The sequence below is a fragment of the Alexandromys fortis genome, unplaced genomic scaffold (genome assembly GCF_014885135.2).
Source record: "Alexandromys fortis isolate MF-2015 unplaced genomic scaffold, M_Fortis_MF-2015_v1.1 scaffold_109, whole genome shotgun sequence".
Lineage (NCBI taxonomy): Eukaryota > Metazoa > Chordata > Mammalia > Rodentia > Cricetidae > Alexandromys > Alexandromys fortis.
The window spans coordinates 1,893,854-1,906,866 of NW_026068005.1; the positions used below are offsets into that span (position 1 = coordinate 1,893,854).

Here is a 13,013-nt window from a genome sequence, read left to right on the forward strand (position 1 = left end):
CTCTTTTCCTGGTATTCCTAATGCATATTCTCCTAGTTATTGCCTACCGCATGTCCTTACTCAGTTCCAGGAGTTGTAGCTGTGTGATGAGACACTCTTTGGCTCTGTGGATGCCAGGATGTTTGTGTATGATGTTAGGAGACCCTATTAGAACATTTTGCCTTCCTGGTATCTGCTGAGTGTGTCACCAGGACGTAGATCTGTCAGTCTGAGAACCAGCTCTGGGGGAACCAATGTTGACTCCCTAGAAGTTTCCGTGGAACGGAGGTGAGAGATTTCTTATGACTGCTAGACAAGAATTGGACATTTGCCTCTCTAGAGGACTTCCTGTGACCACCCTGGATGGGAAGGAAGGAATGTCTTGTTATTATTGCCTAAGTGGCCTCTACTGACTTGAGTGGTGCAGAGTCTCATAACCCACAAGCAATGGCCAAAAACTACTTTTTCACCAGGCCCCTTTTATGCTCCTAGAAAGCAATATGGGTGAGGTAGTAGCTCTCGGCTGCCAGTGTAGATGTACAAGTCCATACTTCTCACATGCGTGTGTGTGTGTGTGTGCGCGCTCACATGCGTGTGTGTGTGTGTGTGTGCATGCGGGTGTGTGTACTTCTTTGTATGTGTAAGCAGGCAAGAGAACAATCTCAGCTTTCATTCCTCAGGAATTGTCCTCCTTCTCCTTCTCTTCTTTTTTTTTTCCTCATCCTCTTCTTCTTTTTCTTCTTAAAAAAAAGAAAAAGAAAAAAAAGTAAAACAAAACAAACCAGGATGATCTCCAACTGGTCTAGAACTTGCCAAGTAGTCTAGGGTGGACTGACTGATCAGGAAGCCCCAGGGATCTGCCTGTCTCTGTCTCATCAGCACTGGGATTATAAACATGCAGCATGCACCCAAAACTTTTTAAAGAATTCTATTTATTTTAGTGTGTATGTGTGTGGGCATGCATGTGTGCCATGGTGCCCTTGCAGAGGCACTGGTTAGCTTGTGGGAGACGGTTCTTCCTTCCACCGTGTGTATCTGGACTATCAGACTCAACATTGTCCATCTGGAAGTGTAAGCACTGAGCCAGTTCCCAAGCTTATTAAGAATGCATTTATTTTATTGTTATCTGTGTATGCGAGTATGTACACATAATGTGTGTGTGTGTGTGTGTGTGTGTGTGTGTGTAGTGTTTGTGTGTGAGAGAGTGAGTGAGTGTGTGTGCAGAGTGAAGGTACCTGTAGAGGCTAAAAGAAGGTCTCACAGGTCCCCTGGAGTGAGACGAAAGGCAGTGTACAGCCTACTGGGAATCAAGCTTGGGTTCTCTGAATGAGCCACCTGTGCTCAGAGCCACTGAGCCGTCTGCCCAGCCCTTGTGGCCTTTTCGATACCACTCTCATGTTTGTGTCGGGGGTGTCTCAGACTGCCCTCCCAGGTAAGAAATCTCGAGTGCAAACGGCCTAATATCTGAGTAGCGACCTCAGAGAAAAGCCTCCACCGCCCTACAGACTTGTGATGGGAAAGCGGACAGAAAGACCGCTCCGTGGTGGTGGGGCGCCAATCGGAGAGGGGCTTTTCTGCGTGGTCTTCAGCGTGGCGGGAACTTCGGTAGGCACCCATTCTGAGAGCACCTGTGTGGGTCCAGAGCTGGAAGTGAGGCTGGGAGAAGCCCCAGATGAAGGGCCTGGGCAGCGTGTTCCGACAGCCCCTCCCACCTTGATCTGCACAGTTTGAGTCAAGTTGCTTCCAGCATCAAAGATGTGATTCAATCCCCGCTCCCTGGCACACAGTTATTTTCCTCATTTTCTTTTCTTGCTTTGCCATGGCAATGAACCCTGCAGGGCCTGAATCGTTATGAACCCAACCAAATGGTGTGTCCGTGGGGGTGCCGAGTGCCAGCTCCTGGCAGAAGCCTCCTCTATCACACGTACCGAAGGAAAAAAGGCTACTGTGTCATTTAAATTCTTAAGGTGTTCCTTCTGTTGGTTTCCAAGCCAAAATCATCTGTTTTCCGAATTGTTTAGTTGGAAACTATCATAAATTCCGAGGATTTGTATTTGTAGTGACAGATTTTCTTGTCCTGTCTTAAAATTATGGATTTCTCAACTGTTGCTGTGATGGATTTGTTCTGGGGTGCTGTAGTAACCGCATTTTCATCTCAAGGAGCTAATTATGCAACATAACTTATACAGGCTTAAGTGTAATTACCTTTAGTATGTAGATTTCAGAACCCCAATGTAGGGGCACAGAGTTTAAATACAGTCAAGGAACAAAGAGATTTTTACTAGGAAGAGAGCGGTTGTAAAGAGACCTACCCTCACATTTAAGGCAGGCAGAGTTTATATGCCTTAAAAGATTTCGTTAATGTATATCCATTCATGGTTGTTTTATACACATTTAAATGTGACAAAATACAAAACCATTTAAACGCACATCCACAGTTCTTTTGTTCCTCCGGTGTTCTCTAACAAAAGGACTCCAGAAAGCGAAGGACTGCCGGGGGAAATGTTTGAAAGGCACTGTTTCACAGTTCTAGAGTGGAGTCAAAGTACAAGTGCCGTGCCCAGGGAAAGGATGCTGAGTAGCAGGCTTTGCAGTGAACACGGCCCGGGTATATGCAAACATGAATACGAGCGCATTCAATAAAAGGCGCCAGCACTTTCGTACGTTGTTCTATTCTATTAATGTGCCGCACATTAAAAAAGTGCTTCCATCTGTTACTTTCTGATCCTAACAAAAGAGGCGAAAAGAGGGGAACCGTTTTGATCAATGTCCTTGTAATTCTTAGACTTGGTATAAAATAAATCCTGGTGTTAGGGCCCCTCATTGATTGGGGTTAAAGTGATACACTGTGGTCCTCGTGGTGACTTGGATTTTACTTGCTGGGCACCCAAGACTTTGATTTGGCTGGTTACCTGCTGTGGCTTAAGTGATGCCCGATAATTATTGGTGCTTCCTGGTCACAGTGGCCTATTCCACACCTGCACCCTTTTGTTGGCCGCCCAACGGGGATGCTAGATATGAGGTCTCCATGAATAGACATCCTCTCAGAGTAGTCCTCAGACACCAGATTGATTTATGGATGTATCCGGCTCTTTGTTAGCATGTGAACCCCTAATTAATTTAAAGCCCTCTGTAGAGAAATTAAACCGCTGGTTAAGATTTCTAACAGACTCAGATGGTGCTAATGAAGGGGAAGCCAGTACTATGAGTAGATTTACCATGGTCACTGGTGTCTGTCTTTCACAATGAAGCCTGGTGTGTGGATAGGAAAGCGCAGCCTCCAGTAAAGAATGGGCTGTCAAAGAGCCATCCTACTGTGGCTTCTAACCCAATTAGGCTCGCAATTTGGGTTCTAGTTTTCCATCTGTAGAGTTAAGGAGGAAGTCAGAAACAGGCATGGAGCAGTAGGGGGAGACTCTGTATAGACGTCATAAACCTCCAGTTAGATATTCCCTCCAGCCAGTCATGCCTACTCCGGGAGTTAGTGTATATAAATGGATAAGAGAAGATGCTTAACACTCAGGAAAATGTGCATGTGTGTATGCATGTGTATGTGAGCTGAGTGTGTGTGTATGCGTGCGTATGTGAGCTGAGTGTGTGTGTGTGTGTGTGTGTGTGTATGCATGTGCATGTTTGTGCTGAGGACAGAGGTGAACAGCAGGTATCTTCCTTAATTGTCCCACCTAAGCTTCTGAGACAGGGTCTCTCACTGAACCTGGAACTCACAGATTTGGCTAACATGGCTGGCTAGTAAACTCTGAGACTCTCTACCCTAACCCAGGGCGAGCATTACAGATAATGCCATGCCTGCCTTCTTCTACCACTTCTGTGGATCCAGGGCTTTCCCGACTGAGCCATCTTCTCAGCTCCATCTTCAAGAGCTCTATTACTTCAAATTCTGTCGGCCACAAACTTAAATACGTTAGAGGTATGAATATCAGAAAGAAACGACTCAAGCTTTATAGTAAAACAAACATGAGTTCTCCTTTAATGCTAGTTTAGAGGAAGACTTTCTGCTCATGATTCAAAAAGTGATTCACTGTTAACTGACAGATTTTACATAAACATTTGTGACTCTCCATGAAGATCTACACAGAGCAATAAAGAGAACCCCTAACGAAGAGGGAGATGGGGGAAAACATCTTAGAAATTGGAGATTGGGGGCTGTGCAAATAACTCAGGCTACAGGTGCTTCTACAAAGGCAGGAAGACCAGATATTGGGTCTCTAGGACTCACATGAAAATCAAAAGAACTTATCTGGTGACATGCACCTGTAATACCAGCTTGTGATGGCCAGAGACAAGATTATCCCTAGACTTTTCTGGTAGTCTAGCCATGTGAGCCTTAGGTCAATCAAATAAACTGTATTGGGTATTGGAATAAGATATGTAGTGTTACGGAGGAATGACACCTGAGATTGTCCTCTGGCTTCCACACACATACGAAAATGCACACACATGGGGGAGGAGATGGAGGGAGGAGGAGTTAGGGAGCAGGGAGTCAGCAAACAAACAGAAGACCCAAACAGACTAAAATGGTAAAGAGAATATACACAGAAAATACACAACGGTGATAAATAATATACAATGGGAGGAGGAGAAAATAACCAAACTCAGTCATCATTTTAGACCTCCAAATAAATTCCCACCATGGTACCATCTCTCCTATCAACTGGTGAAAGCCAGATAGTGTCACAACACCGTCTGTTGCACAACCTGCAGGTGAGGTTGTGAGGAAACAGACCTGCTCTGCTGCCAGAAGCCCTGTCCATCAGTGCAGTTCCTCCAGGATTTCCTGCCACCCAACAAAGGTACCCATGCACTTGTCTCAGGTTTGGCCATCTATGTAAGGCTATTGTTTTTTGTAGGGTTTTAAAAATGTGTTTTATATTAATCTGCTCATAGAATGTATTTGTAGAGAGGCACACATGCCACAGCATGAATGTGGAGGTCAGAGGATAACCTGTGGGAGTCTGTTCTCTTCTTCCAACATATAGGTTCTTGGTGTCCAATTTAGGTCTTGTGGTGAAGTTCCTTTATCCAGGAGTCATCTGGCCCACGCCATTGCATTACCTTTTATGATTGAACAATATTTGATTTCGCGTAATTGCCTATTCTCGAAGGCCTGTCTTACTAAGTAGTGCATCTACACAGTATAGCAGTCTGTGCAGTTGTGAGAAAGGAATAAAGATGACCTCTATCAATTGACAAAATCCTAATATTGGTTAAGTGTGGAAAGCAGGACAGCAACAGTACCGTTGGGCTCTTGTTCGAGGATGGAGGGCATCTCATGTAAGCAGACATGTGTGCGCTTATTTATGCAAAAGAAAGCCACGAAGTCTATGCCAGAAACTAAGTGCATGGTAGGAAAGAAATAGGATGGAGGGCACTTCCAAGGATAAATATCTGTGCAGTCCTGAATGACAGAGTCAGCACCATACTTCACCCTTCCCCAGACTCAAATTGCTAAATCCTGTCAGCATGCACGGGAGCCCGTAATTAAGTACAGTCATTAATGTACTCCCCCTATTGATGATATGCATATGTGATGTACTGTAACACATCTATAATATTAGGTAAATTTTAGTATATTATTTGTTTATCTTATTTTATTTATATAAATTTAGATTATATAAATATAAAATATATTATTTAGCTAATATATTAAATAAAGAAATAAAAATATCTAACATATTGTATTTATTATATAGTTGGCTCACTTAAATAACTTCTAATATACATGTTGTAACTTGTATTATAGCATGTAATGCATGTTATATATTAAAATGTTTTTTATTAGGACTTCTTCAAAGGAATATGGGAATGTAGAGCTGAGGAACAGAGATAAGGGAAGATGCTAATCAAGCCTTGTTGGGTTTTGCTGAAGGCAAGCCTGGATGGTAAGACTTAGTCTGCTGGAAGAGGAGCCCATCAGAAGTAGGAGGGGTGTGGTCATAGATGTGGAGGGACTCTGTTGAAGCTGCCTCAGCATGATTCCTGTTAAGATGTCACAATGTTGATGTGAACAGAACATTCCAATGACATGCCTTTGTCATTCCAATGACATACCAACAAAGGATCTAGTGGCCTGAGTGAGGCCTAGTTCCAGAGAAATGCTTGTCAATATCGATGTCATACTTTCAAATCTGTTCCTCTTCCTCCAGCACCCTCACAGTTGCAATATGTTTCTTTATGTAAAACAATAGCATTTTAATTACTTTCTCTGGCTGTGATAAAATACCCTGGCAGAGGCAACATAAAGGAGAAAGAGTTTATTTTGGCTCACCGTTCTTGAGGGAATCAGTCCATCATGGTGGGGACGGCATAGCTTAAGGCTCAGGGAGCTGGCTGGTCACTCTGTATCCACAAGTAGAAAGTAAAGACTGAGCAGAAAGTAGGGCATAGCTGTGAAGCCTCAAAGGCCGCCCACCTCCCCTGCGACCCATTTCCTCCAGTGAGGCTCCACCTCCTATAGGTTCCAAAACTTTCCCAAACAGCGCCACCACCTGGAGACCAAATGTGTAAACATGAGGCTGTGGGGGACAGTTCTTATTCAAACCACACCAAATAGAAAACGTGATTACCCCCATCATTGGCAGTGATGCTCCAGCTTCCTGCCACCCTCAAATCCAGAGTTCATCAAGTCCACAGATTCCTCAGAAATGAAATATCAGAACCCTGTGTCTCTTTTGATTGTGCTGGCCTGCAGATCCAGCCCTCCACCCTCCTGGACTTGACCCCCTGCATGATAGGATAGGATAAATATCTTCGGCTTTCTTTTCACAAGTGCATGTTCACAGCCTCTAGCAACTGACCGGACATGTGTATCCCTGATAGATTAGTGTGTGTTTTGCTGTTGGTCAAGCATAGATATTAGACACCATCCTAAAGATTGGCTATATACTTTGCACAATGACAAACAATTATATAGTTGGGACTCAAGTCCTCATCGACAAAGTATCTTCAGTGTCAGACCCTCCAAAAGACTTGTTACACATGGTGGGACTTTATTTTATTGTTTGAGATTTTACTTTTTAATTGTGTGTGTGTTTGTGTGTGTGTGTGTGTGTGTATTGTGGGGAGGTGGTATGTGCACATGAGTTATTGTACCCAAAGAAGCCAGAAAAGGCCATTCAGTTTCCTGGAGCTGGAGTTAGAAGAGGTTTTGAGTCTCTTGACCTCTTGATCTGGGTGCTGGGTACTGCACTCCAGTCTTCTGCAAGAGCAGTATGTACTCTTAAAGCATGAAGCCATCTGTCGCCCTAGCATCCTTTTAATAATATAGGTTTGACCTCACGAAAACTCACAATGTTACAGAGGCGTTTTGCCACAGTGTACTTAACTTCCCATTAAGAATTTCTTAAACTCAATTTTCAAGCCAGTGTTCGCTCCTCTCGCTCCCTGCATCCCCTGACATGCTTACTAGAAAGAATCGAGCGAGCAAAAGGCCATTTTTTTTGTCATTTAAAGATGAACAGCTATTTTAAGTGCCATTTTTTTTTTTATTTTAAATATAGCCCATGGGGAATCCCCATGTTAATTCCCATCTCTCTTTTCCGGTGCTGGATTTCTGTCTTTCTCTCTCTTGCTTCTGCACTTCATCCTTTTATTTTGTCATTTAGCGTTGATGGGGGTTTAGATGCTGTCTGGTCACTTGGGGTATCCCCTTGCTCTATTTTATTGGAGCTGAGAGGGCAAGAGGCTGAGACTATATAGTTGGTCGGCCCATGAGACTTCATTACTAATATATGCTTTCCACCAGAAGAGGGCGCCACATTCATTAAAAATAACATCCATAATCCAAGTTGAGTTCTTTATTTCCTGAACAGGTTCCAGATGAGGCCCCATTTGACCTCATGAAAAGACATGATGCCTGTCTTTTGGCGGGAGGAGGCTGCCTTGTGAGCTAACACCGCAGGCCAATGGTCTAAGGATGCAGCCAGCAATGTAAAGATAGATGTGCCAATGTCGCTCTCGATGACAATAAGCAGGGCAATACCAACAAAAATTAAAAACTGGCTTGCCCCCTCTCCAAAATCCGTATTTCTGCTCAGTTTTTTTTTTGGCACTGAAAGGATTGGATCTTTAATTAAGCATGTAATAGTCTTCTATATATCATGCCACAAAACAACTGCTTCCTTTTATGGGACTGAAAAGCAGCGTGTTTCCTCCTTTCTACTGTAACCTGAAGACATCTTCAACAGCACCCTGCCTCACAATGCCCCCTTTATCTCTCCGTGGACCTACCCCGGTGCCTAGAACTGCGGTGGACAACCCTGATTCATCTGGATATTTATCCATAGGTTCCAGAGGCTTAAAATTACAAACACCTTTCTGTGTCGGAAGCTGTTAACCTGTCAGCAGCCATTGGCTCTTCCTCCCAGATTTACTTGTGAGGCGGAGTCATCTTGTCACCCGAGTTGCCCACAGGAGAGAGGGCTATGTCTCAAAGGGGACGGAGACTTTTTACTGCAGTGGCAAGCCTGGAAAGGCATGCCTACATGTGGATTGCGTAGATGCGTATCTCAGCGTCAAGGGGCATAAAGAGTGGGGCGTCAGGCTGCACCTGGAGCTCCACGGCAGAGGGTATCCCTGGCCGTCCTGAGCTCTAGATTCAATTCCTGGGACTGCTTCAAAGGAAAAAAATAACATGACCTTAACAAAGAAAGGAAGAATATTTCAAAACGAACATAGATGCTTCCAGACGTTTTTCCCAGTGCACCAATGCTGTTCTTTGCCCATCTATCGTGGCGATGCCAGGATGCATGCTTGCTGCTGAGTAAGGACAAGCACAGTGGGGGTGATGCTCCAGCCAGCAGGTAATCTACCTTTTTATAGCAGCCATCCCACAGTCCTTTGGGACCCGTGGTGACCACAGTCGCAATACACTCTGGGTAATGGTGACAAGGGCTGATATTTGTGGAGCTACTTTTCTGCCTAAGCTCTTTCCGATGACTCGGAGGAAAGCATTATTATTATTAATTCCTCATTGTACTCATTCGGGCAAGCTAAATAACTCGCCTGGTCTCCCAGCTAGGAAGATACAGAGCTGCTGTTTGAACTCCAGCTGCCCCAGAAATCCAAAGAACTCCGCCACTGCTCCGCACTGCCTTCTGCCCTCAGTGAAAGCTCTGAGAGACGAAATGTTACATTTTCCTTTTAAAATTACCTGTCCTTCTCATCTTCAAGAGAATTGTTTTTGTATGAGTCACTGAGAATTATAGAATATAATCTGCCCATAAAAGTAGATTAAAATTTATCAGAAAGGATAAATACTATTTTTAATGCTTGTATTCATATGTGTTAATTATGAGTTAAAGATGACATTTCATATCCAAATATAGTGCATTTTGATGTTTGCCCTGTTACCCTCTCTTGTCCCCTTTCCATTCCCACCGACCCCTTCCTCTCCCTCACTCATTCCCCTTCCATGTCGATGTCTTTTTAAGTGACCCAGTGGTTTTAGTTAGGGTTGCTGGTAGGAGCACGGGTGAGCGTTTATAGGAGTATAATGTGGAACCCTAGGCCACAGCTGTCACTCAGAAGTAGAAAGCCTGCTTTCCCTTCTTGAGGCACTGCCTTTAATCCCTAGTAGTGGCATCTTAGCCAGGGAAGGAAAAAAATAAAAAGTAAGTGAAATCTTAACAGGTACAGGAATGTTCCAGAAAGACACAGGTGGCTCCAGGACATTTTCCTCCATGGGGCATGGGCACCATGCACCCATGAATTGCCTATAGATTGTATGGGGGTAGTGTGACCTCATGAGCCACCCATGACAGACTGTTGATAAGGCACAACTCCCGCAGGTCAGCACAAATGAAAGACGCTTCCAGCTAGGGTCTGGTGGCTGCAGGTTCTTTGATCTGGGAGGTGGGAATGTGAATGCACCTCTTTGCTTTGGCTGCCTTGTTTATCACTTTATAAACAACCCTCAAGTCTCACAGCACAGCCTTATGCATAGACCTTTAGCATAAAACCATGGGGCTGCAGCTTTGCAGTTGCTTTAACTGCTGAACTCTGCCAGATCAGTTTTTTATCAGATTAGCTCGTTCACATTACACAGCAGACTGAGTGTCCAACTGCAGGCAGATGGGTTTCTAGTGCTGGAGACAGAGTTGGGGGAAGCTAGCCTCTCTGTCTCTGTCTCTGTCTCTGTCTCTGTCTCTGTCTCTCTCTCTCTCTCTCTCTCTCTCTCTCTCTCTCTCTCTCTCTCTCTCTGTGTGTGTGTGTGTGTATGTGTGCTGTAGACATACATTTGGGGGTGGAGTTACCCTCCTGCATCTGCGTGTGTATGTGTGTGTGTGTGTATGTGTGTGGTGTGGGCTGGCCACACACAGTTATGTGAGTGGGATCCACTTTAGAATAAAAGCTTTAGGCTTAGCAGTCCCGAAAGACTCCCATCAGAAGTCCCTACAGGTGGAAAAGTCGAGACTGGATGCTTATAGTGGCTGTCCTGGGTTAATACTGTCAGGAAAAGAAAGCTTTGGCTGATAAATGTGGCAGAAATACATTTGGAGGGGACAAGACAGGCAACCCCTGTAGCTGTTATGTTAGGAAGACTCTACCATTTCCTAGGTCAACTTCCCTCCAAGGTGAAACCATGGACTTCGTGCCTGCAGACCTAACCGGGGCAGCAGGGATTTCTGTCTCCATCACTGTAATGGAGATGCCCTGTAGGAGGGCTTGTTGAGGAACTTAGGAATTGGGGTGGAGAGGAAACTCTAGACAGGGAGCCCACGGTGATATTCCATGCCTTCCTGTCCTGTTCACTTCAGTGACTCAGATTTCAAGGTCAGGCTGAGAACTGGAGGGAAACCTGGTGTTTCCTTAATGCTGTGAAGGACAAGGGGTGCCACTTGCAGATGCACACGCACTTCGCAGGAATATTCCTGCTTCATGACAGTGGATTCAGGTCTGGGTGTGCAACTCTGTAAGCGGGGGAGAGCTCCCCAGCTTCGGGACTGCTGGGGAATGGGAACACCAGTCTGTTCTCTGGTCATGCCTTGGTTGGAGCTGAGCCAATTCCTTCAAGAAGTATTGAGGGGCCCATTCTTTATTGAGATGTAGCCTAGGCTATTTGCTTTGAACGTTGGCACTTCCATGAAGAGCAGTCATCTCTAAATAACATTAGATGAGTAACATTAAGAAAATGTACTGTGTGTGTGGGCATGTGTGTGTTTGTGCATACAGGCATGCACATACACAGATGTATATTGGAGGATTATGCACATGTGTGAACACATGTGCAGCTACACTTATCTGTGCGTATACCTGTGTGGAAGCAAGAGGCTGACTTTTAGTATGTTCTTTGACTTTATATCTGGTTCGTTGAGGCAGGGTTTTCTAGGTAGTCTCCACTGTCAACTGGACATAGCCTGGAGAAACCTGGTCTGACTGCACAGATCAGACTGGCCCGTGGGCATTCTGTAGGGGATTTCTTTGATTGCTAATTAGTGCATGAGGACCCAGCACACTGTGGGTGGCACTGTTTCCTGGACAGGTGGTTCTTGACTGTATAAGGAAACTAGTTAAGTTTGAGCCCATGTGGAAGCCAGAAAGAAGTGTGTTCCTCCATGGATTCTGCTGTGCTCCCTTGGCAGTGAGTAAGTTTCTTGGACAGAGGTAACACTGTGCAGAATAACAACCAGGCTTGCCTTCAGGTTCTACTTGAAGTTTGGCCTTGGCTTGCCTCAAAGGTGGCCTGTAACATATACAATGAAATAAACCCTGCTCTACCCTTTGGAAAAGCTGGGGGTTCCATCACAGTAACAGAACGAAGGTAGAACAGCTGGGCTCCTACACAGTTTTAAACCACTGCTTTGGCTAACTCCTGGCCAGCGAACTCTGGGTGCCTGCCTGTTTCCGACTCTCAGCACAAGGGTTACAGGTGTACACGGCAATGTCTGGCTTTTACATAAGTGGACCGAAGCTCAGGTCCTCATGCTTGGGCTTCAAATAGTCCACCCATTGGCTATTTTTTTTCCCAAGATAGAGTCTAATATAGCGCAAGCTGACTTAGAAATCACCATTTAGTCTAGGAGGACCCTGAACCTCTCATCATCTTGCCTCCACCTCCAGAGTGCTGGAATTGTGGGTGTGTTCTACCGCGACCAGTTTCCCATAGCACTGGGACTTGAACACAGGGCTTTGTGCATGCTAGGTGAGCACTCTACCCATTGAGCTGCGCCCCCAATCTCAAAACAGTGGTTTTGAATGAGTATTAAACACAGCGACTAAGGATGTGAGAATCCTATCTCAGAGCTTGCCGTGGGCTGCGGGAGAAAAAGCTATTGTTTCAGTCCCCATTTCTAGTGTCACAATTCCTCTGGGGATCTGAAGAGGTCACAGCAATTGCTTTACTGACTCTTACCAACTCGGAGTACAAAATAGACTCTTCAGAATGCCCCAGAGGCAGCAGCAGGAGGAGAGAGCCGGGCCCAGCGCGGAAAGCATCCCTGAGTCCACATAATTTTGGATCTCTCCACCGAGCATTGCATTAAAATCCCATTGGTTTTTTAAGAAACTGTAGCAAATAGACCCCAGCTGGACTAGGACTCTTTGAGAACATGCCCCTCTGCAGGCTTTTCACGTGGTGATGTGGCACTGTTTTAGAAAGGGACGTTCTGGAAAGATCTCTGGTCACAGAACTCCCTCTGTTGAAGTTTGTCCTCACAAAGGAATGTGGCAAATTTTCAGGCAAGGAATGAGAATTTTGTGCATCAACCTGAGAGTCAGTGGAGTACAGGCTCCAGCTTGGTCATGCTAAAAACCCTATTTGCCGTGAATTTTCTTATTTGGAAAGTAGAGATAATACTTTTTCCCCCCTAGGTTAAAGGTTAAAGAAAAGTCATATATAAAGTGCTTAAAGTGCACTGGGAAGATGGCTCAGTCAGTAAATGCTTGGCCTAGAGGATAGGGACCTGGGTTCAGATCTTCAACATGTCCATATAAGCTGCAGTCTTATTGTTGGGAGTAAGATGGGGATGGGGATCAGTTGATAATATATGGGTTCAATGATAGACCCTGTCCCAATA

The 13,013-nt window shown here is 44.9% G+C and overlaps 1 protein-coding gene across 5 annotated transcripts in view; it reads left to right on the forward strand.

The window, feature by feature from the left end:
* Nckap5 (NCK associated protein 5) overlaps positions 1-13,013 on the forward strand; it is an 820,785-nt gene that overhangs the window by 297,136 nt on the left and 510,636 nt on the right. The window lies entirely within an intron of this gene.